The following is a 26,407-nucleotide window of genomic DNA, read 5'->3' as shown; positions in this document are numbered from 1 at the left end:
AGTTCCTCGCTCCACCTTCCCAACCACTGTGTTGCCGCGTCGCACACTCTGTCACCACTAGGTCATCCACCCCTTCTCCGTCCTACATTCGCTCTCCTTCCCTGGCACCACTGGGGACGTGCCGTCCATCCAGCTGGCCACTCCGGCGCTGTCCCCAGTACCCCAAGTCCTCAGAGAGGGTCTAGAACACCTCCCACGGACTTTGGCGCGGGGTGCTCACTACAGGCGGGCGGGGGCACTCTCTCCACCACTCCTTGGTTCATTTCTCGCGGTGACCCCACGGTTTGCCAAGTTCGTGACAGGACTATTTGCTGGGATCACTTCTGGGCTGTGGAAGCCGCTCGGGGCAGGGGCAACCTGCGATCGGGATCGGGACTTGGGAGTTGGGCGGGTAGGATCCTGTCGGTGGCACTAGGGAGTGCGCGGCGCCAAGCTACACCCCCCTTCGGTCACTGCCCCGGCGGCAGCAGCTGCGGCAGCGGCAACTGCTCGCATCCCAGCCCCAGCTCGGGTTACTCCGCTCCTCCTCCAGCATCTCGGGCCAGACCAGGAAAACGTAGTTTAAGTTTGCAGCGAGTACTTTTCCCGTGCGCAAAATTAGGGGTCTGGAAACGCTCCGAGACTGGCCTTCTTTCCCGCGTGTGCACATTGAAACCGGAACGGAGACCACCAGGTATCGCTCTCTTCTGGGACGCTACTTGGAGGCTAACTGCGCTGTTGGAACAAATTTTGCTTCTTGGCTGGCTGGCGTGGGGTTGAAAACCGAGCAGAAAGTGCTGTGCTACAAATCTCAGGATCCCAGGACCTGGGTAAGAGTTGAGCAAACTCAGTTCTGGCAGCCAGGGGACCTTGGCCGGACGCTGCCCGGTTTGTTATGGGTTGGGGGCATTTTTTTTTTTTTTTTCCTTCGTCAGGAGACTCGGGGGCAGTGTGAGGTGGGGCGGGATGGGCTCAGACTGGGTTGTTTACGTTGTCTCAATGGTTTATTGTTACTGTTTATATTTGGTCTTGTTCTTTGGAGCCGTATAGGAACTTCCAGGAGTATTTTTCCTGGAGAGACACCTCTGTTACGCATTTTATTTTGCATTGCCTCCTCTGTGTTTGTTCTGTATTGACGGTGTCAAAGCTGGTTGTAGGGAGGTGAGGAGAGTGGAATCAGACTGAGAATGAAAAGCAGTTTCAGCAGGACCCTTTCTTCCAGACCAGCTTTACCTCTCTGGGATCTTAACTTCTTTTCCAAACTTTTCTTTTCCCAGTACTTGATATTCACATTGTGCACAGACTTGGGATGCTCCCCCTTCCTGTGTTCTCAGGGTTCTTTAGGGGTATGGGGAGCAAGCCTGGTGATTTAGACGAGAAGGGTCTTTCCTGGTTGCAATGCTAGGCTCCTCAGGGAATGTTGGGAGGGGACATTCTTCAAGCCATAGAAAGATCTGTCTTGTGTTAGTCCTTTAAATAACTTCGATCTAGGACTTTTAGCCCTGGCTTGAGAGAAACCTTTTGTCTCTCTAGTTCTTTCTGGAATTAAGGATGGTACCCCCAGTGCACGAAGTGTCCTCACTTATTTGATGTTTCTTTAGATAATATCATCATAGGAGGACCCAAATTCTTAGGGGAAATTTAAAGTTTGGGATTTTATTAGCCAAACTTTCTTAGGCAGTGAAATCTGTACTGTTCCTAGGCAGAGGAGAATCACATTCCTTGCTGACTCTTCTTGCCTTTCTCCCTTATATCCTGGGTCTCACTTTATATATGGTCTTCTCAACTAAAGATGATTCTTCATTCCTTATGGATGAAAAGATTAGCATCTGATCTTTTTTATACAGAAGTGCCATCTTCCTGACACTACTGCTCCAAAGGGTTCCATTGCAGAGGTTTTTTTTTTGTTGTTTTTTTGTTTTTGTTTTTTTTTTGTTTTGTTTTGTTTTTTTAGCTCTAAGATCAAAGAGTTTTGTAGAGGGTGAGCTTTGGGAGCAGGCAACCTGAGGTCAGCTTCAACCCTGCCACTTTCCAGTTGTGTGATTTGGGGCAAGTTACTTGATCTCTCTCTCTGCATCTGTAGAATCTGAATGATAATAATAATCCTTCTTATTGTTAGAATTGTGAAGAAGATTCAATGAGTCTATGCCCATAGAGTGCTAAAAGCCTGGCAGGTAGTTAGCTATTACTCTGATGAGGAAATAGCTAATATTATCAACCACTGCATCACTGTAATGTAGCTAAGTGTTAGTTGTTATCTGTGTTGAGCTGAGCTTTGAAGGCTGTGCTCATGTGGGCTTCAGTCCCGCCAGGACAAGATGTGTTGCCAGATTTATCACACACACGATCTTTGTATTGCTTTCTGCTAGGACCCTTTCAGAAGAAAGAAAGGTACATGCGTCAGGACTGGGGCTTTACAGAAGGGGTGATGGTTGGGTGCCAACAGGTGCTTGAGAAAGGCTGGCAGGTGGGAAATCTACACTCACTTTACACCCTGCATACTGCCTTAGAAAGGCCGTGCATTAATATACCTCATTTAACCTGTTTCTTAGAAGTCCATCATTAATTTGTTCAATAAATATTTATTAAGCATCTAGGGCATTTCAAGCACTGATCTAGGTTCCATGTTATTTAAGTTCGTTGGCTTCATTTTTAAAATGCAGAAGTATTTGCCTTTTGTCTCCCCTTCCCCCCACCCCAAGCATTTGAGGGCATCACGTGACACTAGCTCTTCATGAATTAAATCCCAAATACTTTTTAGCTATAATGATTTCAAGATCTGTTAAAATGAGGAGAACATACCACTGAGGAATTGAACAAAATATTCAGTATAACCTACAGCCCAGTTACTTCTCCCATCAGCTTCATCATATGTAAATTTGCGGGGAGGGAGGTGGAAAGAGCTGGATAATCTCCAGCGTTCCTTCTATCTCTAACAATCCTTAGATTAACTGCCTTATTTCATCAGTTATTGCTTTTTAACCTTTTTTTCTTTTAACATTTGTCTTAGGTATATAAATTCTGTCACTTCCATCATTGCGTATTAATCAAGTGGGTAATGGCACAGATAATAAAAAGAAAGAGAAGTATTTAGTTCTGCTTGTATTTCATTAGTAATTTTTAGCTTTCATTAAACTGTGAGAAATTGCCAAAATTCGACCGTTTTTGACCTACAGAAAATGGCGATTTCATACAGTTCAATTTAGTATAAATCCTGGCCCCTTCCACTTTGATTCAGATCCAGTAAGTCTTGGGGGATATGGGAAATTGTGCGGTATTGCAAGTTCCCTATTGCAAACCCAAGTCACAGGCTCTTGTAGTAGCACTGAATCTACCTTCCTTGTGATTGTCTGCTTGGTCTAATAGCATCTTTCTAAGATACAAGTCTCATCGTGTCTTCGCCTTGTTTAAACATCTTTGGCAGCTCTCCAGATGGTGACCAACAGTGTCACCGGGTACTTACTGAAAATGCAGATTCCAAGGGTCCACCCGAGATGCAAGGGCCAGATATCTGCACTGAAGCAGATCCCTAAATGAATCTGGTGGAGATAACAATTGGCCTAACACTGTAAAGAAAGCCTAACTTCTTTATTATGATGCACAAGACCATAGCACATCTTCTCTGGGTTGTTTCTTCTACTTTCTTCTTCCTCTGGCCTCCAGGTAATCTTGATCTGGTTCCTTTTCCTAAAAGCATGCATTGCCTGCCTTTACTTCTTATGTGTGTGCTATTTTCTCTGCCAGAGATGTCTTTGCTCCTCTTTTCAGTCCAATCAACTTCCTACCGATTTATCCTCCAAGACATGTTCAAAGAAGACCCACCCTGTGAAGCATTTTGCAATTCTCTCTGTTATCTCTTGTGATTGCTACTCTACTTTGCAGATGGCTTTCATTTGACATCTATTATATTATGTCATCTGTATTTATGATCTGAATGTTTGGGCAACTGATTGGTGAATTTACCATTCCTTATTTTAAGCCTTCATCTGCATGGCTGGCACATCATAGTTATATGATAATGCCTAAAGAATGGCAGGGAAGATGGAATGAATGAACACTAGTTGACTTTCCCTAGCACACGAAGTATTTGGGATGGTCCGGATATGTGAATTCAGGGCTGTGGAGAAGCCAGTCAAGAATTTACAATTTGGCTAGACATAGTGTGCAAAGTTAGTAAGAGAGCTAAATGGGCAAGATAGATTATCCTAAGACTTATGAAACACTATGTGCCACTGAATTAATGTTACATGTTCAACACTATGGCAGCACTATAATCCAAGAGCTGATTTTATTATACCTTTGGGATGGCTCTGGCTGTGTATAACAGTGTTGGGGCACCAGGATGGAAGTGCCAATGCCAATAAAATAAAGAACTTTTGCCCTGTGCTTGTCAATTTATACATTCTTTTGTCTTTGTTTTTATATTTGATCATAAACGTGGTGACTGGCTTAGTACTGTTTTTCCTACTTTAGTATAGGGTGCACTCTTTTTTTTTTTTTAAGATTTTATTTATTTATTTAACAGACAGAGATCACAGGTAGGCAGAGAGGCAGGCAGAGAGAGAGAAAGGGAAGCAGGCTCCCTGCTGAGCAGAGAGCCTGATGCGGGGCTCGCTCGGATGTGGGGCTCGATCCCAGGACTCTGGGATCATGACCTGAGCCAAAGGCAGAGGCTTTAACCCACTGAGCCACCCAGGCGTCCCTAGGGTGCACTCTCAAAAACGGTCCAGATATTGATGGTGCAAAACCCTACATTTTATAAGGGATGCTGGCCCTATGAGCTACATATATTACCAAATATCTCATTCTAACTAGTCATTTATACTCTGAATTCAGTGTTCACGCCTTTCTTTAATTTTTCTTTCTTTGAACTCTTTGTAATTTTGGTGATTTCCTTCTCATTTGAACAACAGTTGATCTGTTTAAATTCAATTAATGTCTTGATTCAGATGAAATATTTGCCATTTTTGGCATGCCTAATAACCTGCGTTTTTGTCTCACATTAAGTTTTATGAAACCCAGAACTTCCCTTTGTAACTTGAGGCTTTTAGTTGTTTCATTTCCCACTCATTTTTGTGATAATATAAATAATTTCAACGAGTGAATAAACATCACGGGGTAATGACAATGATGGTCGTGTTGCAAAAGTTAAACTTTTAGCTCATAGACAGCTTCACCATAAAATAAACCATGGAAAGTATTCATTCATAGACTGATTTATGAAAGTTCCAGTGACATAAGGCAGGGAGTTAGCAGCATCAGCACACGGAGTATCAACATCCAGATTGTTTGGACTTCAGATAAAGCAATAGTAAGAACTGCCCATGCTCTTTATTTCTCAAGGAAGTATAACTAGTATTCTGTATTCAAAATTAGCTTAATTTTAAGAATGAACTAAAATTCATTAGCTGTTGTTGATATGTCTTCTTTTTCCATTCTGTTTCCAAAGTGAACTTTTTCTACCTGAATTTAAGCTTGCAGCTGAGTGTACTTCTGTAAGTACATTTGGTCTGAATCATTCATTCGATCTGAATTTCCCAAGGTTTTGTATTTATCTCTAGTCTCTCCTTTCTTCACAATTTAAGATGATTTTTCACGGTGGCCTTTCTAACTCTTTTAAAAACGGTTATTGCAGAAGATTAATTTATAGCACTTGATCAGAAGATTTCTCATATGATGGGGGAGAAAATAAGTAGAAACCGGTGTTGTTTCACTTTATACAACTTTATTTGCAAAATTCTGGGTCATCATAAGGATGTCGTTTGATAATGTGTACTCTGCCATTAGCTAGTCTGGAAAGTGTGAATATGATCATGTATCCTGCTGTAATGAAGCTTCATGTCTAGTGATTTCCTCTCTTGTTTTGTCTCGTGACTTATGCTCTTAGATAAAGAAACTATGTAAAGCATTTTAACCACCTCAATTTCCTACTTAGAGGGTAATAAATCGTACTCTTCCCCTCACTTCGAAAACAAAGAAAACAGTATTTCAGTATAGGAAACCTCATCTTGATAGGTGCATGTGCAGGATATTAGCATCTGTTGAAATCATTATCTTTGAGAGCAAGGAGGCCCCATCCTAGAGGCTGACTGAGTGCCTCTTCGTGAACATCCTGGCTGGTCTGGATGAGTGGCACAGATCTGGTTTGTCTCGCACCTCACCACAAGTGATCATCCCACGATGTATCTTTAAATACCTTCTGGTGAAGACTTGCTTGTCTTCTTTAACAAAAAAATTTTGCGGGGGGCACCTGAGCAGCTCAGTGGGTTGGGCCTCTGCCTTCAGCTTGGGTCATGATCTCAGGGGTCTGGAATCAAGCCAAGCATCAGGCTCTCTATTCAGTGGGGAGTCTGCTTCCTCCTCTCTCTCTCTGCCTGCCTCTCTGCTTACTTGTGGTCTCTATCTGTCAAATAAATAAATAAAATCTTAAAAAAAAATATTTTTGATAGCAAATTGAAAACCAAAACACAAATTTACCTTTTTCCTTTAGGAGCAAAACAGAAGTATATACTCTTTGTTTTGGGCCCAGGGGGTCCAATTCTGCAATGAAAATGAGGAATTTAAACTATCTATTTCCACTGGTAGCTTCAGAAGTGTACTTTATGTTTTTGGACAAGGAATTAATGATAAGATGTGACTTTTGTATCCTTTAAAAAAAGAAATGGGTGAGTTTTATTTTTGCCCATCCGTTATTTATTAGGTGTATAGGGCATAGGGATGATTATTATATGGAATTACCAAGATTCTTGCCTTAAAAATAAACAAAGATAAAAATAATACAACTGACTGGGTAAGGCTGGATGTAGTAAGGGCCAGTGGGCGGTTCTGAGAGCTTCTTTGAAAGTTCATTTGGGAGAGAGTGAGGGCTCGGCGTGCTCAACAAAGGTTTCCTGGCATGGTGGGGCCTCAAAGAGAGAGGGTTTGGGTTATGGCGCATTTTAGACAAGGAAATGAGCTCAGCAAACATGTGGCTGCAGACATTCGCAAGACATTTTCAAGCAATAGTAGCGAAACCATTCCATAGGAGTGGTGAGGTAACATTTGAGAATCATTTCGTGGTAACCACACAGGGGCTCTAGGACAAGATTCTGCCTGCTCCCACAGCACAAGGTACACAAGAGGAGCCCCTCAGGTTATGATGCCACAATTTCATTATGTACAGCAGATGTGCTTTAGGGCATCTCTGGGATTCATTTAAAAATGGAGCCCTGTTCCATGAGGAGGTACAAAATGAGGAAATGGCTAATTCACTTAACAACTCTGGGGCTTCTTGGGGGTGGAGGGTGGGGTCAGGGATGTGGTTTTTCTAGCATCACCGGGATCTGAATTCATACTTTCCCGTAAGATCTCCGGTTTCGTGATTATCTTGCCCCACTCCTGTACTATCTCTTTTCACATGAAGTTGTCCACAGAAATCCAGATATCACTTCTCTCTCTCACTTTGTAAAATATCATCGAACGTGTAGCTCTGAGTGGCTGACCTTTAAGGCTTGGGACTGTGAAGGAGGTTCACATCTTAAAACTTAAAGCCATTAAACCATTTAAATGATTAATTATTGTTATAACTATTATATGTTACCTATAACCATTTCATATACCGTCATTGGTTACTATTTAGCAATTAAATTATTTAAAATGAAAAATACAAAATCCCTATGTCTGTCCGTACCATCCAGGGAGCTTTCTTCCTGTCCATCTTTTTCCTAAAGGCTCCAGCCTCTGCTAGATTACTTCTGAGTCTTCCTGCAACTTTTGCTGCCCCTCCCTCTTTGTTCTTGTTGCTGGTCCTCCCCTCAAATTCTTATTCCCTTTGGCCAGCGATTTTTTTTTTTTTTAATTTCCAGTCTCATTTTCCACGTTCTTCCGTGCTGTGATCATTCTGATCCTTCTCACCCATCTTCTCCTCATGTTCCCCCCACCCTAAAATCTGGTACACATGCTATCAGCTATCTCCCATCTTCTCTGCCTTTCTTGAGCAGAGAGACATGCACACTCAGCCATGAGTGAGGTTAGCAAGGCCTCTGTGCAGCCTGTTTTCAAACAGAGGCCTGAGACTCACCAGCAAATACTGGCTCGCCTATCAGGATTTGGACTTGGTAGATGTGTTGCGGGGACCCGGGAGGTGTATTTTCGACAAGATATTCTGATGCAGGTGGTCCATGGACGCTCTGAAATCTCTTTTAGGGCTCTGTTCCTCCGTTCAGTGGGCCCAAGTCTTTTTCCTTTTTCTTTCTTCTTGTAAAATATTTTAGTGACTTGGTCAGAGGGGGTCAGGGAGAATAGCTGGTCTGTGAGAACCCGTGCCTCTCCTTCTCTGCTGGGACAATGCCGTTCATGTGACAGCCAGAGAAAGGGGCCCATTGTTCTGTGGTTGGCTGATGCTACATTCAGCTCTGGCCAGCCATCCAACTGAGCTTGGTAGCCCCAAGGAAACAGACACACTTGAATCGGAGAGACAAAGAAAGGAGGTCAAGGCCTTTCACAGTTAAACTACTTGCAGCAATGTGTCCGAGGTAGGATTTGGGAAGGAAGAAAGTAATTCTGTGGAAGCACCATTAATCTGGCTTGGGAGCGTGAGACGTGGTGTTAGGGGAACAAGTCTGTTAGAACTCCCAGTTGATCTTTGGCCAATGAGGTATTGTTTCCGAGTACGTTCCACTGGCTTACTGCAGGGTTTTATTATTGATTTGAAAAAATAAAAAAGACCTCTCTGTTCATGGGAAGGCACATTTTCACTGCCTGTTCTCCCCAGGTTCATCAAAGACAGGTGTTTGGTCTGAAAGTATAAGGCCTATGACCTCATAGAATGATTCTTTGTTCCAGGGTATGGTTACTGTGTATATCGTGATGTGTTCCTAATCCTTCCAAATCTAGATTCAGATTAAGATTTGAAGCAGAGAAGTTTTGTTTTGTTTTTGTTTTAGATTAAAATACAGTTAATTCCATTAGAAAATTATGGATCTATTTAGACAGTTATGATGTTGGGGGATTCCCTAGAAATCATTTCAATACCACCCCCCACCCCCAACTTCCAAACTGGATTCTAGCCCTGGAGGAAGAGGCTTGCAAACTTCCTGTGAAGATCTAATCCAGAGCTCAACAATTGGCTACATTCTTTGTGTCCCAGGATTCAAATTCAAGGTCATAGCCTCAGCAAAGGTCACAGCCTTTTTCACACAGGATTGTTCATTTAGTCTGATTACTCCCTTTATGAAAAAGTGTGTTATTCATTCAGGCTTTGACTCTGAGTTTCCTTCAAAAGGGAACTTAGTCCCTGGTTCCTGTGGATATTTGTACGTGGCTATTTTTTCTTCCTTGTTCTCTCTCTCTCTCTCTCTCTCTCTTTTTTTTTTTCCAGTTAGGCAGGGGATATAGCCTTGAGTGGGGCAAAAATGGGGAAAGCCTTTTTTGGATATAGTGGGCTGTGAAGAGCCCATTTACAAAGAATTTTCAGGGAGTTGGTGCTCATTGGCCAGTAGGGATCCTTTTGTCTCTGAGATAAGAGGTTTCCTTACTGGGAGGATTAGGCTGAAGGAGGTTTGTACCCAGGAGAGGGCCATATATGATTTTCTCGAGGTCACTTAGAGCTCCTTGTAATTAAGTCTATCATTGCACCTTGATGGTAGACTATCATTGTAAATCCATTAAAGAAGGAGAAGCAAGTGGATTGCAGAGAGGCAAGTGGCTTTATTTTCTTCATTAGACTTCCCCTCTCCCTCTCTTGCAGTTTGTTTATACTTTACTGAGTGGATATTTGCTTTTACCAGTGAGGTAGGTGCCTTTGAAGTGTTGAAGGGGAAGACAAGACTGTTCTTTGCAGGTGGCAAAAGGATTGTGTTAAACATTCTGCTGATGAGTTAATTAATTTTCACTTCATTGTCATTAGGCTGTTCATTTGGCTCCATTCCTGTGATTTGGAAAGGCTCATTCCTCAGTGCTCTGAGGGATGAGTACAGCGCTCTGCTTGAACGTCTGCGTGGACGCAGCTTTTGAAAAAACAGGGAGGTGATATGGTCGTCTTTTATTGTGGTTATGTCCCAGGTTGCACTGAATGCTTTTTTAGGCATGAGGTGTTAGCATGGGGCTTCATTTTCTATCAGAATTAGAGCCCTGCCCCAAGGAAGACTTCTGAAATGCAGACATAGTTGTGTTTAATCTGGGTGTCAGTTACATGTGGGTATTCATTTAGTGGACATATGTTGAGCTGTTCAGTTCTGTTTGTGTTCTTCTTTTTTTTTTTTTTTTTTGTATGGATTTTATACTTAAAAAGCTCAAAAAAATTTTAAAGCCTATATTCTAAATTCTAAAGTTTACTATAGAATTAGAGCTGTAGCAGTGATAGAGAAGAGTAGACTTTGGGAACCCCAACTGTTGTATAGTTTGGATCTTGGTGGAGCTGGGAAGGCCTGGAGCTTTAAACATCCATGAATTTTCCCTTCCTTCCATTGTTGGTAGAGCCCAGTGTCAGAAAGCAATGGACCAGCCACAGCATAGTTGGTTTTTTTACCTTTCTAGGCAGCAAATCTGGTGCCTAAGAAATCAACAGTGTCAGAGGAGACCCGCTCTTGAGAATCTAAAACACAAGCATCCCTCCAACTTGGCCAACTACAAAATCTCACTCCCATTACTCACCTCCTTCCTTGTAATCTGTCAGGAAAAATCAAAGAAGACTCTATACATTATTTATTTTTTTCTGAGTCTCTAGGTAACATCTTCCCTGAAGTCTAATATTGAAATACTTTTATTTTTTTCCTCTCATTTTGCTAACTGAGACTTAGCAGTAGGAGGTATGGGGCCTTGGGCTCCTCTCTCTTTGCTTATTCCGGCCGTCACCTCCTGAGCACCACAGTGAGCTTCAGGAGCAATACTGTTAAAGTAGCATCGCCATAAGCAAGGGGACACTTCTGGCACAAGAACAGTCTGTGGTCCTTGTTCCATCTAGAGGACATCAACCATCACCAGTGTGGGTCATCATGCCTGTGGAACATTCTAGCTTGCTGTTACAATATGGAGCTAGTATACTCAAACAGAGAAAACAGGAGTTTTGGGGTTTGTTTTGTTTTTAAGGAGAACTTGGAGTTCTTGGCTTTAAAATGGTTCTAGTACATCTGTGAGATGTGTACATATCCATTCTGTACACTTCCTTTAGGTATTGGTCTTGAAGGTTAACTTCAAGTTAACACAAGGACTTACACAAACGTGTGATTAAAGTCATGAGTTAAGAGACAAGATTTTGATGGTCTGAATCTAGTCCTGGCTGTTCTCATTTACCATATGACATGTGATAACCTGGCTCAGGCTCCCATGTCCACCTTTTGGACCTTCATGACCCTGGGCAGGCTACTTATGCTCTCCAAGCTTCCTTCCATCATCTGGGAAGGGCAAACAGTATGTACTTTGAAGACAGCTATGTTTAGCATAGTGGGAGGCACATAGTAAGCTCTCTGTCAATATCAGTTATCACTATTTAACACAAATAATCTTAAAAGAGGGAAGAATAATTAATAGGAATAAGGTTTGCATATACCTTTTATGAAAGAATCATCCAAGGGCTTAAGTAAGATCCCATTAATTAGAAAATAGTTTCTGACCCAAAATATAAGCTATAAGAAATTTAAAATATTCTGGAATGCAACAGTTAAATTTATCCACAGGCATCAGTGTTTTTTCATGGAGATAGTATTATCTTATAGTAGGGGATCAGCGAATGAAAGTTTTCCAGGGGCACCTGGATGGCAGAATTGACTGAGCCTCTTGGTTTCAGCTCAGGTCATGATCTCAGGGTTGTGAGGGAGTCTTCTTCAGACTCTCTCTCCCTCTCCCTTTGCTTCTCCCCACTGTGCACGCTCACTCTCTAAAATAAATAAATAAATCTTTAAAAAAAGACATTCCAACAAAAACATGTGCACAAATGTTTGTATCATCATTAATCACAATAACTACAAGGTAAAAACAACCCACATTTCCACTGACTATTGACTGGAGACTGGATGAAAAAAATGTCATGTATGTATACAGTGAAATATTACTCATTCCTTTAAGAGGAGTGAAATCTGATACATGCTATCAAGGACATGGATGAACCTGGAAAACGTGATGCTAAGCTAAAGACACCAGACACAAATGACCACATACTGTATACTCCTATTTATATGAAATGTCCAGAATTGGCAAATCCCTAGAGACAGAAAGTAGGTTAGTGGTTGCCCCGGGCCTAGGGAGGAGGAAATGGGGAGTGATTGTATCATGGGTATGCGGTTTTCTTCTGGGGTGATGAAAATGTTCTGAAATTAGGTAATGGCAATGTTTGCACAGTGTGTTTAAAATGGTGAGTTCTATGTCATGTGTATTTTAACTCAATGAAATCTTTTTGACCTTTATTAAAAAAAAATACACTCATCAGTAGGTGTTTTGCATTTAAATGAGATGTATCTGCATCAGTCAGTCAGTCTCTGCTCTTGATGTGTCTGAGTTAAGCCTTTTGTGTGTTACAGAGAATACCAAGATCTAAATAATACACAGTTGGGGTTCCCAAAGTATACTGTTCTCTATCACTGCTACAGCTTTAATTCTATAGTAAACTTTAGAATTTAGAATATAGGCTATAAAAATTTTTTGAGCCTTTTAAGTATAAAATCCATACAAAAAAGAATGCAAACAGAATTGAACAGCTCAACACATTTTCACCAAATGAACACCCACACATAAACTGACACCCAGATTAAACACAACCGTGTCTGCATTTCAGAAGTCTTCCTTGGGGCAGGGCTCTAATTCTGATAGGCAGGCATGGCCCCTACCCTCCATCTGTGAAGACAGGGAAGGATGAAGAAGCAGGTGATATGTTCCAGGTGAATTCTTCTTAGGAGAGGGAGAGAGTACTGTGACTTGGGTGATGAGAAAAGGCTTTACACCTTCACCTGAGAGAAGGTGATGAGTGAGCTTCATATAATTGGCAAAGATTGAGAAAGTACACCAGTTGGTAGAAATGTACATGGCCAGGGTGAGAGCGGGAGGGGCAGGGGTGAGGGCTGGCAGAGGTACCCGGAGGGGAGTGTTTTATATTGGAGTATCAACGCATGAGGTCAGAGGTGTATGTTGGAGCCAAGTTTGAAAATCTTTGAAATCTGCTTAAATTCACCTGGCAGTGGATAACAAAAGATTACCAGTGATGATAGGAGTAGAAAATCATATAAAAATTAGAAGACAATTGGAGAGAATAGTACAGTAATTTCATGAAATCTCACATAATCTGTTCTTTTTTTATTTAGTAAGTATTATTGAGCACCTGTTTCCATCCATGTGATTTCCCTTGGTCAGAATGGGATGATACCCAAGATAAACAAGGTCCCTGCCCTCTTGGATTTGCACTCTAGTATACATTTCAAGCCCTGACTGCTATGTCCTGTGGATGAACGTACTTGGAAAGTTAATGCCCAGGTCATGGAGTGGTTTTGAATGTGGGTTCTACAACCAGACTTCCTGGATTTAAATACTGTTTTGTCTCAATGTCTAGTAGATGTATGACCCCAAACCACTTACTCCAGACTTCAGTCTCTTTATCAGTTAAGTGGGGGTAATAATGCTAGCTTTCTCATAGACCCATTATGAGGGTCAACTGACATAATGAATGTAAAGGACTCTATCTGGCATATAGTAGATGCTCAGTAAGTTTCATTTGTTTATTTGTATCTGATTAGTTTCAAATCAAGGACTTGTTGAGGTCCCGTCTCTTTTTAATTCCAGAGAGAGTCTTGCAGAGACCTGCTATGGGACATCTCAGGTCTAAGGTCTTTAAGATGCCGTACTATCATGAAGGTTGACTTTGTCAAATTACTTAGCATACAAACCCTACATTCATACTTCAGGAAAACAACAAAGTTCCTCTCTCTGACAAACTATAATCTTGATCTTGGCTTGGGAACAATATTCCAGATAATGCTTCTCCTACATTCTAGATCAAGAAGCCTTTAGGAACATGTTGGTCTGAGTGGTGCTCCCCGGTCAGCATTAGGAGTCTGGTGATGCAGAATGTGGTTGGTGTTGCAGACCTGAGCACCTCAGGTCTCCTTTTGGAGACTTCACCAGAGTTTGAATTTAATTTCACAAGTACCACAGACCACCTCAGATCTCTGTGCCTCTCTCTGTGAAGCAGACTGAAATAGCCAACCACCTTTCAGGAGGCACATTTTGGAGTATGTCTAGAAGGAATCCTTGGAGCTTATGGGAAGAGACGGCATAGACCTTGAGGGCCCTTCTATTTCTAGAATAAATGAATTCTAGTTTTTAAACTCAAGGAGTTTAAAAATGCTATGGACTGAATTAGATCTCCCAAAATTCATATATGGAAGCTTTATCCTTCACTATGACTGTATTTGGACCTAAGGCCCGTCAGGAGGTGATAAAGGCTAAATGCGGTTATAATGTGGGGCCCTAACCAGTAGAGCTGAAGAGGAAGAGAAAGAGACATCAGAGCTCATTCTTTCCATCCTCTAAGAACACAGGGAGGAGGTCATCTAGGAGTCAGGAGGGGAGCTCTCACTGGAAACTGAGGTGGCCAGCACCTTCTCCTTGGACTTCCCAGCCTGCACAACTGTGAGAAATACATTTCTGGTAAGTCACTCAGTCTGTGGTGTTTTGTTAAGGCAGTCTGAGCAGAACCCGGACATGCTGACTTTTTTGTTTATTCTCTTAAAAAAAAAAAAAAAAGTCCAAGAACTTAAATCCTTGTGGGCCTGATTAATTTCAAAATTATTCAGAACTACATGAACAGGACTTTACAGAACAGGGATGTTCACATGAAAAAGTGAACCTGACCCACAGTCCTAATCTTCATTCCAATGGATAATCTTGACTTTGTCACCTGCCATATACCAGCAAGATGGCAAGGGAGTATCACTGCTTGATTCAAACTTCCCCAAGACACCCAGTCTTTCCCCTAGTGGAGGTGCTTATCAGCAGGGGAATAGTCAATGAGGAGTGCACACTGTTGTTAGGAGGACAGGAGGCACGGGAATAGCCCACACAGTTTCTCCACTAGATTTTTGGGTTTTGAACCACTGACCCCCTAGGTACTCTTTAATAATGCAGCAGGACTGAAGGGTAGAGGCTATGAGGGAAGGTGAATAATGGAGGTCGTGCCAGCAAAGCAGCCCCTTGCCTCAGCTAGGAGAGACGAGGCAGTTCCTCACACCAAGGAGTGGAGGTCCTCCTCCAGGAAGGACCATGATTGCATCTGAGCCCCGCCATGGATTCAGGTACAAAGGGTGCCTCAGAAGAGCTGGCCAGATGGTCTACTTTTATTTTGGTGAAGACCTGCCTGGAACAAAGGCAATTTACTTCTGCCGCCGGTCAATACAAAAACAAAAATGTTTATGATGTCAAGCTCAGCCAAGCTAGGGCTGGGGGCAAAAAAATCCTTGCCTTCCTTTCAAGGCAATATGTAAATGATGCTTTGTAGTTTTGTTTGTACAACTTCTGGGGACCATTCAGAGGGCCTCCCTGTAGCCCATCACTTCTGGAGAGTTTAATTTTTATGGTGGTGATGATCCCATAAGCTAACCCTCTGAGTTCAGTTGTCACCTGCCAGCATAACTGTCTTTGGCTGAGGATATTGCATTGTTACAAAGTCCAGAGATCTTCTCAAAGCAATCCCCTAAATTTGCTTTTAGAATTTCAAACATGTGCTTATGGGTCGCCTTCTCCCTAGAGGATCAAACTCCAATCTTTCTCAATTTGTCTGAGTTCAGGTGTGGCAGACAGAGAGATATTAAGTCTCTATCCAAGAAGGATTTCTTATAGCTTGACCTAAGGAAACTCCTGTCTAGCCAGAGAATTTGGAAGAGAATTTTTCATTTTTTGGCACAGTTGTAACTATTTGTAAAAATGGAACCATGAAATTAGAGTCCAGCAGCATGTAGTTTCATTCACTGGCACACACGGGAGACCACAGTGTTTTTATGTGTTAGGGGCTGACGTGTCCTCTCTCTTTCCTTTGATGGTGAGTGTGTCCGGCTCCACTGCTGAGAAGGAGGGCAACCATGGCCTGACAGGCAGATTTCAGAGCAAAATGTCAGTGAGTAAAGAAAGGGCTGTGGAAACCAGGCAAGTTTTGTCATTGACTTCTGAGAACCTGTTCTTTAAAACCAAAGCAGCTTCTCAATCTCTGCTTAGGAGGTGGACCTATCACAACTCAGACCCCAAGCAGAGCAAAGCCTCTTCAGGGTATACTGTGGCCATTTGTTCCACGGTGTGCTCCCTGGTATGTGGGGAGAAGACCACGCCTCTGTCTGGCTCTGGAGGCTGTGCCCACAGAAAGTAAGCCATGCACAATGGCCGGCCTGCCCATTCTTTTTTTGCCCAGCCGTTGCTGGCTGCTGAGAAGCTCAGGAAAAGTGAAGATGCTTGTGGGCGGTCAGTGTGTCAGACCTCAGAAGGATCCCCAAGGCCCCAGTGGGGAGCGTACGGTTAGGGAAAAGAAGTCCAGATGAAGAAAATGATTTAAGGAGAAAGTAACTTTTGGGACATTTCATTCCATTGGTTCAGTTCAAGTTGTTGTGTGTGTGTGTGTGTGTGTGTTTTTTTTTTTTTTAAGATTTTATTTATTTATTTGTGAGAGAGAGAGAGAACACAGAGTCAGAGGCAGAGGGAGAGGGAGAAGCAGACTCCCTGCTAAGCAGGAAGCCTGATGTAGGGCTTGACCTCACAAGTCTGAGATCATGACCTGACCTAAAGGCAGATGCTTAACTGACTGAGCCACCCAGGAACCCTTGATCCAGTTTAACTCTTTCATGCAATGTGCTTTATGCTGAGTTCTGGGAGGTTGATGGAATCCCCCAAGCATGAAATTACAGTACAACCCATGAGTGTAGCTGCCCACTTTTAAAATTGTATCAATGTGAGGTAAATGTTTGTGTTTTCTAATCTGGTGCTGAGGAAAAGCATTAGAAGTGATGCAGGGGCACCTGGGTGGCTCAGTGGGTTAAAGCCTCTGCCTTCAGCTCAGGTCATGATCTCAGAGTCCTGGGATCGAGCCCCGTGTCGGGCTCTCTGCTCAGCAGGGAGTCTGCTTCCCCCCCTCCCCCCGCCTGCCACTCTGCCTACTTGTGATCTCTCTCTGTCAAATAAATAAATAAAATCTTTAAAAAAAAAGAAGTGATGCGGACGTTAAGGTCAGTGTCACTAATCCATACAATTTTAAATTTTTTTAGCATATTCTTCAGTGAAAGAAGTAAACGTTTTTTGAGTGAGGGAGCATATTTCCCCACTAGCACTCTGTTAGGTAGCCCCGAGTGGTGGAATGAATATCTTATCTGGAGATTAAAGATCTTGTCTTGAGATCTAGCTGTTCCTCTATTTGATCTTTGGCAGCTACAAAAAAAAAATACTCTTTGGTGTGTGTTTCCTTATTTATAAGATGAGGAAATTAGAAAGGCCTGTTTGCACTGCTTGAACTTGACTAGGAAGTCTCTTGGGCTGTGTCTGGAGTGTGTGGGTGCCACTGAGTGGGCAAGTGAGAATAGGGTAGGTGAGTGATGCAGACAGGCTGGGTCTAGGAACCGGGGAGGGTCCCCCAAAAGCAGTCAAGAGGGTCCCTGGCTTCACCCAGGATGGAAATCAGGTGCAAGCCAGAGAAAATGGAAACAGAGTTTATTGCATAGTGTCAGTGACAGGCAGTGAACAGCAGACGGAGTGTCTGGGAGACTCAGAAAGGAAAGGAGAATGAGTCTTGTCCCCATTTGGGGCTCGGAATTTACATTAGAGAAGGATCTAGGGTACATGGTCCTCCAGGCTTCCACTGTAGGGTCCAATCAAAGGTGAGTGTCGGGTGAACAATAGGCATTACTCTGAATTACCAAAGGTAGGGATCTTGAGGCCAGCATTGGCCAAGATTTCTTTGAAGCTGGCATCCTGGAACACATCTGGGATCTGGCTCTTGGTGGTATTTGCAGCCTAGGACAAAACTCAGAGAATAATTTACTTTCATGCTTCCCCTTGAAATGGGAAGAGAGCTTTCCAAAATGGATTCCCTTTAGTATTTCTGCGTTGTGAGGGTTCACTGCCTAGCCCCCCTAGAGCAGAGCCACAGTTTCGCCACGGAGCTGGATGGTGGATCTAGACACCAAATGCAAGAAGCACAACTGTGTGACAAAGAGAGCTTACCCTTTCTGCTCCCTTCTGTGGACTGCAGGAGCTGAGGACGAGCTTTGGGACAGCTGTTGTCCTGCGGGTTCCTCCTCTCGGTCGGCTCCTGGTTAGGGCACAGCCTGCGACCAACTGTGGGACTCTTGCCTCTTAAATTGTAACTTCATCGAAGTCTCAAAATTTAGCTAACTTCGGACTGAGTCCAAACCTTCTCCTCTGGATACATTTGCTTCTACTCCATTATGACGGGTCTTTGGGAGAACGGATAAAAATGAAGTATTCTCTCTCTCTTTTTAAAATTGACACACATGTTAAAAGTAAGCAAGCATTAGCTTTTATACATTTTGAGAAGTCTGGTATCTGCTCCTGGTCCCCAAGAGACCCTGAAGAGAGTCAGGTGATGGCACAGAGCCTCAGTTGGGGAGGGTTCTGCCCCACTGGGTCCTAGAGGACTGGGACTCTCTAATCCGCACCACATGCTGTGACCTGAGCAGACCCCACAGGACAACAGAGGTCTTGCTGTCTCCTTGTGGAGCAGTTGCTCAGAAGCCGGGCTACAGCTGTGGCCTGCTTTGTGGGCAAGTGCAGCGTGCTGATTAAACTTGATCTTTTAAGCCCCTTTCTCCCTATAGGTATTATAAATAACAACTGGTCCTCAGGAGTACCTGCCAGAGGGGGGATTGAGAGCTCCATTCTGTACTCCAGAAGGCGTTGTTTTGTGTAACCTTAACTTCTTCAGCCGTGAGAGGGGTGGGAGACTCAAACCCCAAAGCAAAGCCATTTTACTGTGACCCAGAAAATCCAAGGTGAGGAATTCAGAATTGAAATCGAGGAAGGCAAGTTCCTCCCAAACCTCAAATTCCTTAGAGCGTCTCTAGGAAAGTAAGAAGTACACACAAGTACAGCCCTCTACGTGCCTTCGTTCCAAGTCAAACAATCGATTCAGAATTCGGGCCAACAAGTCGCCGAGAGCCAGAACTCTGCCCTGGTACAGTGGCTTTGGGATGTTCGGTGCCCTCTGGTTTCTCTTTGCTTCAAGTTGAGAGACAGTGAGATGGCGCTTTTTGGGTTTCTGAGTCTGGGTTCTGGAGGAATTTTTATATATGTTACAGCTCTGCGGGAGAGCAGGAGAGGTGATATTCCAGCTCGGGGTGGGAGGGGGTGGGGGGGTAGACAGCGATGGGTCTGGGGCCAAGAGAGGATTACACTGTTGTCATTACACTTGCTGACATTTGCCTCGGGTTCTCCCTACCAGATTACAGGTCTGTGCATGAGCCGTGGAAGAATGTGTGAATGTTTGTTTTAATCATGCAGATGGGTAATAAAAAGAAGCAAACAGGAGTCCCCTATCTCTTGGGCAGACATCTGTTACTTCTTAGAACTTGGCTGACTCTAGATAGTTCTTTCCCCCCCCTTTTTTTTTATTGTGGTAAATTAACGTGTAACCCTTTTTAAGGGTAGGGTTCTCCAGTGTTAAGCCTATTCACACAGCATGCAACCCTCACCATCCTCCCTCTCCAGAACTTTTGCATTTTCCCGAACTGAAACCCTGTATCTGCTAGACAGCAACTCTCCATTTTTCCCCTTCACCTCCCACTCTGGCAACCACACTTCCATTTTCTGACTCTATGAGTCCGACCATTATGGATATCTCATATATGTAGAATCATACACTATTTGTCGGTTTTTGTTCAAGATTTTATTTATTTATTTTGAGAGAGAAAGAGAGAGCATGAGCAGGGGGAGGAGCAGGGGAGAGAGAGGATCCCAAGCAGACTCCACCCCCAACACAGTGCCCGCTGCTGGGCTCCATCTCATGGCCCTGAGATCATGACCAGAGCTGAAATCAAGAGTCAGGGTCTCAATCAACTGAGCCCCCCAGGGGCCCCACCATATTTGTCCTTTTGACTTAGTTCACTTAGCATAATGTCCTCAAGGTCCATCCATGTCACAGCACATGTCAGAATCTCCTTCCTTTTTAAGGCTCAATAATATGGCATCATATGTATATACCACATTTTATCGATACATTTATTCCTTCATAGACATCTGTGTTATTTCCACATTGGGGGTATTAAGAATAATGCTGCTGTGATCCTTGATGTACAAATCTGTTTGAGTCCTTGCTTTCCATTCTTTTGGAATATATGCCCACAGGTGGAATTATTGCATCATGCGGTAATCCCATGTTTTAAGGTTTTTGAGGACCGGCTATACTGTTTTCCACAGCAGCTGCAGTATTTCACATGTTCACCCGCAAAGCACAGGGTTCCAGGTTCTCCACAGCCTTACCAACACTTGTCATTTTAGGGGTTTTATTTGTTTTGTGTTTTGATCATAAGCCATACCCGTGGGAGGGAACCACTGACTCTTTGTGATTTTGATTGCCTTTCCCTAATGATTAGTGATGCTAAACATCTTTTCCTATGTATATTGACCATTCCTGTTTCTTCTTTTTTTTATATTATTTTATTATTTTTTTTAAGGTTTTATTTACTTATTTGACAGAGAGAGATCACAAGTAGGCAGAGAGGCAGGCAGAGAGAGGAAGGGAAGCAGGCCCTCTGCTGAGCAGAGAGCCCGATGCGGGACTCGATCCCAGGACCCTGAGATCATGACCTGAGCCGAAGGCAGTGGCTTAACCCACTGAGTCACCCAGGCGCCCTCCTGTTTCTTCTTTAAGGAAATAGCTGTTCAAGTCCTTTGCCCATTTTTTAATTAGGCTGCTTATTTTATTGTTGTTAAGTATAGATATCTTTTTTTTTTAAGTTCTGGATTTTTATCAGATATATGATTTGCAAATAGGTTTTCCCACTGTGTGGGTTGCCTTTTCACTCCATCAGTAGTGCCCTTTGACACACAAAGTTTTTGTTGTTGTTGTTGTTTTTTACAAAGCCCGATGTATCTGTTGGGTTTTTTTTTTTTTTTCCTTTTGTTCCTTGTGCTTTTGGTATCATACCCAAGAGATCACTGCCAATTTGCTTTTAGATATTTTAACATATAGCTCCTTTTTCTCTAATACCACAAAAACCATGACTTGTGGAAATTTTTCTTTTGAAGGAATTTTGCTTGGAAATAGCTCTTTTGTTTGCAGTGGGCCTTAATATAATTTCAGAATTGGTTGACTTCACTTCCGCCATGCTCTACCCATCATTCTTTTCTTCTCAACGGATCACAAAGGCTCACTTGTGGATAAAGAAAAAAGAGAGTGAGGCTTAGTTTGAAAAAAGCCTCAATCATGTATATTATATGGGCTAAGGAGAGAAAGTCCAGATTTAAGAAGTCTGGAGAATATGAGAGGGCCCTGTGGTAACCATGGCTGACAGGAAGTATATGACAATAAACTGGACTGCCATTTGTCTGAGAAGGCTGAATTCTATTTTCTAAAGCTCTTTTTGCCTTCCTCAGGCTGGAAAGATTATTTGAAAATAAGGCAGGCTCTAGAGGCAAACCTCTAGGGAACTAGCTTCCAGTCTCTATCCCGAGAACTGAAAAACTTGTTCCATAGACACTTCTCCAAGTGTATAGATAATGGCTTTTATCAATGTTCATTCCTCTTTAGAAAACACTAAATGTTCCTTTTATTTTTATTAAATGCTGGTAAGACTCTTCTAATAGCTCAGAAAAATGCTTTCCCTGCTTGCTCATTTCTCACACTTTACTTGTTATTATTTTGGGGTTATATTCTGTGCACTAATCACCATTAACAGGAACCATGCATCCAAAATGCCACGCATCTTGCTTGGTAGAAAACAGCAACTGGGAAGTGCATTGTACATTTATACAATCTCATCCTCAAGGAGAAAATTCCATCTGGAGAAAGAATGCCTCCTGGGCCTTCTTCTTTTCACTGGTCTGTTCCAGAAGAATGTATTTACAGGATATCTGTGTTCTAGTATTTTCCTCTGACTTCTGCTGCAACCACATGTCACACTTTCTGGAGCACTGGGATGTTGTTTACTCTAGGCGTTGGTTGTGTGTCCCTACCTGGCATGTGCTCAGGGTAGACGTTGCTCTGACATTCCTGGCTGTCCTGTGGGTCTGGTCTGAAGAGGGCTTATCTGTGCTAGTCACTCCCCCCACACTGCTGCTGCCCACACAGTCACTTGAGTTGTGGGTGTCTGAATTTTTGCACCTTTAAAACATGGAACTTCTTAAAAGTGCAACCCTTTTCAAAGGAGCCATGGATTCATGAGTAGATCCACACTTGCCTGTATGCTCAGACTGGAAGGTATCCGTGATGAGCTTTCCTGGGGACAAGGAAGGGGGGCAGTAAGTTCCTCTGATTTTCACGCTACAGAATGAGATGCTCTTAAAAGCCAAATTTGGTGGTTTTTTCCTAGGACTGGGGATCCTGAGATACCTGCTTCTTGGTGCTGCCTGTGCACTGTGTGTTTTAATGTCATCATGACATCAGAAGCTGGGAAGTGCTTTCCACCTGCCGTGTAACTAACTGAATGATCATCCCCAACTTTAGTGTCTGCAAGTAGGCATTCCAACAAAAACGAAAGCCCAGCCCCTGATGGCCTCCCCTGGCTCCTTTGCCTCCCCAGCAGTGCCCCTTATGTCACAAGCTGCAGGGAAGTGGGGTGGAGGGAAGGAGGGAGAGGAGCAGAAGTCAGAGCAAGCGGACCAGGCCCTGTGACCAAGTTTCCTTGGCACCGGGAAAAAGTGCCTTCAGCTGGCACGGGGGCTTGTGTGCGCCAAGCTTTGCTTGTTTGCCATGGAAATCCTGGTTGTAACAGAGACCGGTGCCATTCAGGCAGTGAGCGGGAAGCTGCTTTTATGGGGAGGCTTTTTTGGCACTGTGTCCGACATACACTCCAGTCAATCACGGGAAAGTGCCTAATAACAGATGTGGTAATTAAGCCTGAAGAACTCTGTCTCTATTTTTCCGTTTTTTTATTGCAGGGAATAACAAAGTGCCTCATTAAACCTCCAATCACGCTGATTTTTGAATTGGGCCCACCGATATTGTCAAAAATGACATCGCTGCAAGGGCTTTCTTCCTAAGTCCTTATCAGCCCGCGGTGCCGCCAGGGAAAGGGTGGATTAGTTTGGGGGAGGATGATCCTGTTCTTTCTGTAGTGCCCTTTGCACTCTGGTACCAAAGCATGTGAAGATTCCAGGGGCACAATCAGATTCCTTCAAGTACCTTCCATAGAAAAAGGTTTAGCTTCTATGTGCTTGTGTGAATATAAAATGCCCCCTGATTCTCTTAGGTTCAAATTATACTGCTTATAGCAAGAAATTAACTTTGGTTTTCAATCCTAGAAAGGTTTCAGATAACCTGAAACCATGGTAAATTACCATATTTTAATAGGATAAATTATCTGGGAAAAAAAGTTTAATTACATCTGAAAAGGTCTGTCTTTGATTGTGACAGTTTCTAAGGCAAATGTCTTCATTAAGGTTGTTTTTCCTTCTTTCTTTTTTTAATGATGAACATGAGTCTGGCTCATCATTAAAGAAAATGAATCTAAGAGTTTAATGACCTGGGACAGGCAGAAAAAATATATGTCCTTAATAGTAAGAGAACATAGCTCAAAAAATTCTCTTAAGCTCCTCTGAATAGTTCAGAGCTGGTTCTGTGTGATTGGGGCACTCTTGGGAAAGAGCCAAGTGCTCTGCCCATTTCTGACTTGGCTCTGTTGGGTAGTGTAGATTTGGAAGCTGCATTTATATTCTGGAGATAATTTTTTTGTTTCTAAAAAATGGCCATAGGCATAGAGATTTGGGCAGACATTTTGTTTTAAATATTTTGAAAAGGCTCGGGCTCCCATTTTCTAAAGATATTGATTCATTTCCTTGATTCCTGATGCATAATTTTGAGTTTTTCAGGATATTTCCAAGAGAATTTCTAGTTGACTGTATTCTTAAATGTAGCTCTTAATCTGAACCACACGAAACAGGTGATTTGTAGAGCCTAATCAAGATTTATTTTCAATTCGTATATTAATGAAGCATAAACGTGACCTACTGGTAATTTGTATATATTTAACATTTGTACATATACATATATGTAAAGGTATACCGACTTGAATGTTACTCCCTCTTTGTTGACTCATCTGACACCGAATATTTGTAATGTACTTTTATCCATAAAGGCAACATTCTCCATCATTGGTGTCAAACATGTTCTTGCCAAATATGAAAGCAGGCATGTTTAGAGTCAGATTTTTACCACATTAAAATTTGTTTTAAGAAACACCGATACTGGGGTGCCTGGGTGGTTCAGTCGGTTGAGCACTGGATTCTTTTTTTTTTTTTTTTAAAGATTTTATTTATCTATTTGACAGAGAGGGCGAGAGCACAAGTAGGCAGAGAGGCAGGCAGGGGGGCTGGGGAAGCAGGCTCCCCGCTGAGCAGAGACCCCCCCCCCCCCCCCCCCGATGCAGGGCTCGATCCCAGGACACCGAGATCATGACCTGAGCCGAAGGTAGTCGCTCAACCAACTGAACCATCCAGGCGCCCCAAGAACTATATTCTTGATTTCAGCTCATGTCATGATATCAGGGTGGTGAGATTGGGGCCTCTTCCTCCAGCTTTGATTTCAGCTCTGAGTCTGCTTGAGATTCTCTCTTTCCCTCTCCCTGCTCATCTGCTCTGTCTCTAAATAAACAAATAAATAAATAAAAAGAGAATAGAAACCCAAAACCCAAAACTCAACAACAAAGATACAGTAGGAAAGACCCAAGGTTTAAGCGAAGATGCTATGGTCAGGATTATTCAGTTGTGGACCAATCAAAGCTTTTCTTTACATGAGAATCAGATTAGTTTTCTTCTGTTTTTCCTAAGAACAACAAGATCTTCTGGGATAAAAGAGCTCATTTGTTAGTTTCAGTTCTCTTGCTGGGGAACTATTTCTATAACTTAATGGATAGGCCTTTTAGAGGAAGTGGCAACTTGGCCAAGTCAGAGCAGCCCTGAGTAGAAGCGCCATCTCCTGGGGGCAAGGTTTCTCAAAGCCCCCCCCAAGTTCCCAGCTGAGGTGTTTGTTTCCCTTCCTACCCTTAGTTATTGGTCTCTTACCTCAAACCTCTGGACTCATGTCAGCTGCCCATGACTCACAGAAGGTGATCCCTGATTGCCCTTCAATCTCTCAGATCACTGCCCGCCATGATGTGAGCGTTCTATGCTCTATAGCCCTAAGTTTTGATCTAGCTTGGTTAATGACCATTTATTGAGCATCTATTATATTCTTATAGATGTGAAGAGAGGTGGTAATCAGGGACGAGTGCAGGAGAAGACTAGAGCAAGACTCGGGCTTTGCTTTCAAGGTGTTTATAGCTTAGGAGATGGGATGGGCTACGCTGAAGACGAACCTGCAGCCGCGGGTAACAAATCCATATCAGATGAAGGTTGTGCAGCTTTAGTTCCATTGGAGGTTTCTATGCAGTTTTTAGGGAGAATACTAAAGGATATTTTTACTCAGGTCCCAATGCATCATTAACTAGATACTTAATGAGAGCATAAATTATTGCAGAGAGAGAAATAAGTTGACAGGAAGCTTATGTAATGGTTTGAATTTCAAACACTTAGTGAGGCTTACATGTTGACCTAAGGGAATTACAGAAATGAATCATAGACCCTTGAAAGTTAGCAGGACAGGAAAAATATAATCTGTGCAAGAAACCACTTCCACCCTGCGTAGATTCTTCAATTGAGATGGTCTTCATGGGCAGTTTAAGTCCATTAGGTTTTAGTTTTCCTTTTTAAATGAAATGATTAGAGGGTTTAACACCTTGAACAAATGACAGTGATACAGTTTATAGGAACTGATTCTTTGTAAGAAAGAAATGAATGTATTCAGTGTGATGGGGGTCAGCTTAAACTGGATTGCTTTCTGTTCTCTGTAGTTTGCATTATTTATGATAAAGTGAAGATGCTATTAGAGATTTTGAAATTTTAAAAAGTGTTAAGGAAGAGGAGTTATAATAAAAGCAAAAGGGAAATGACATTTTTAAAAGAGCTAGAATGGAAGAAGGAAAGAAATTAAACAAAATGTCGCAAATTAGGCCTGTGTTTCTGCAGACTTCAGAGCTCATGCCTTTAGTTCAAATACTTTCAGCTTCTCTGGTTCAGATTGCCCTTTAAAAGTTAGCCAGCATTTGCTTAAAAGCAGAGGTGTTATTCACCATGAAGCCTGTAATTACTTTAATATTAATGTTATAAATAATTAATATTATTTTAATATTAATATTTGCTATTTAACATTTAATGTTAAATATTTAATGTTAATGTCATTTATTTATTTATTCTTAACATTATACTTCGTATGTAT

General features: G+C 42.5%; 1 protein-coding gene across 2 annotated transcripts in view; it reads left to right on the top strand.

The window, feature by feature from the left end:
• The first annotated feature begins 267 nt into the window (after positions 1-267).
• MEGF10 (multiple EGF like domains 10) overlaps positions 268-26,407 on the top strand; it is a 163,242-nt gene continuing 137,102 nt past the window's right edge. The window contains exon 1 of one of the 2 annotated variants that reach the window (XM_045075557.1): positions 268-809. The gene's annotated coding sequence lies outside the window, so the exon portion shown is untranslated. The remainder of the gene's footprint in view (positions 810-26,407) is intronic. The other variant, XM_045075559.1, reaches the window with a different exon arrangement.

Source organism: Mustela putorius, unplaced genomic scaffold, assembly GCF_011764305.1.
Source record: "Mustela putorius furo isolate JIRA1106 unplaced genomic scaffold, ASM1176430v1.1 tig00000145_pilon_pilon_pilon, whole genome shotgun sequence".
NCBI classification, from domain to species: domain Eukaryota; kingdom Metazoa; phylum Chordata; class Mammalia; order Carnivora; family Mustelidae; genus Mustela; species Mustela putorius.
This window is presented reverse-complemented; position numbering and strand designations above follow the sequence as displayed.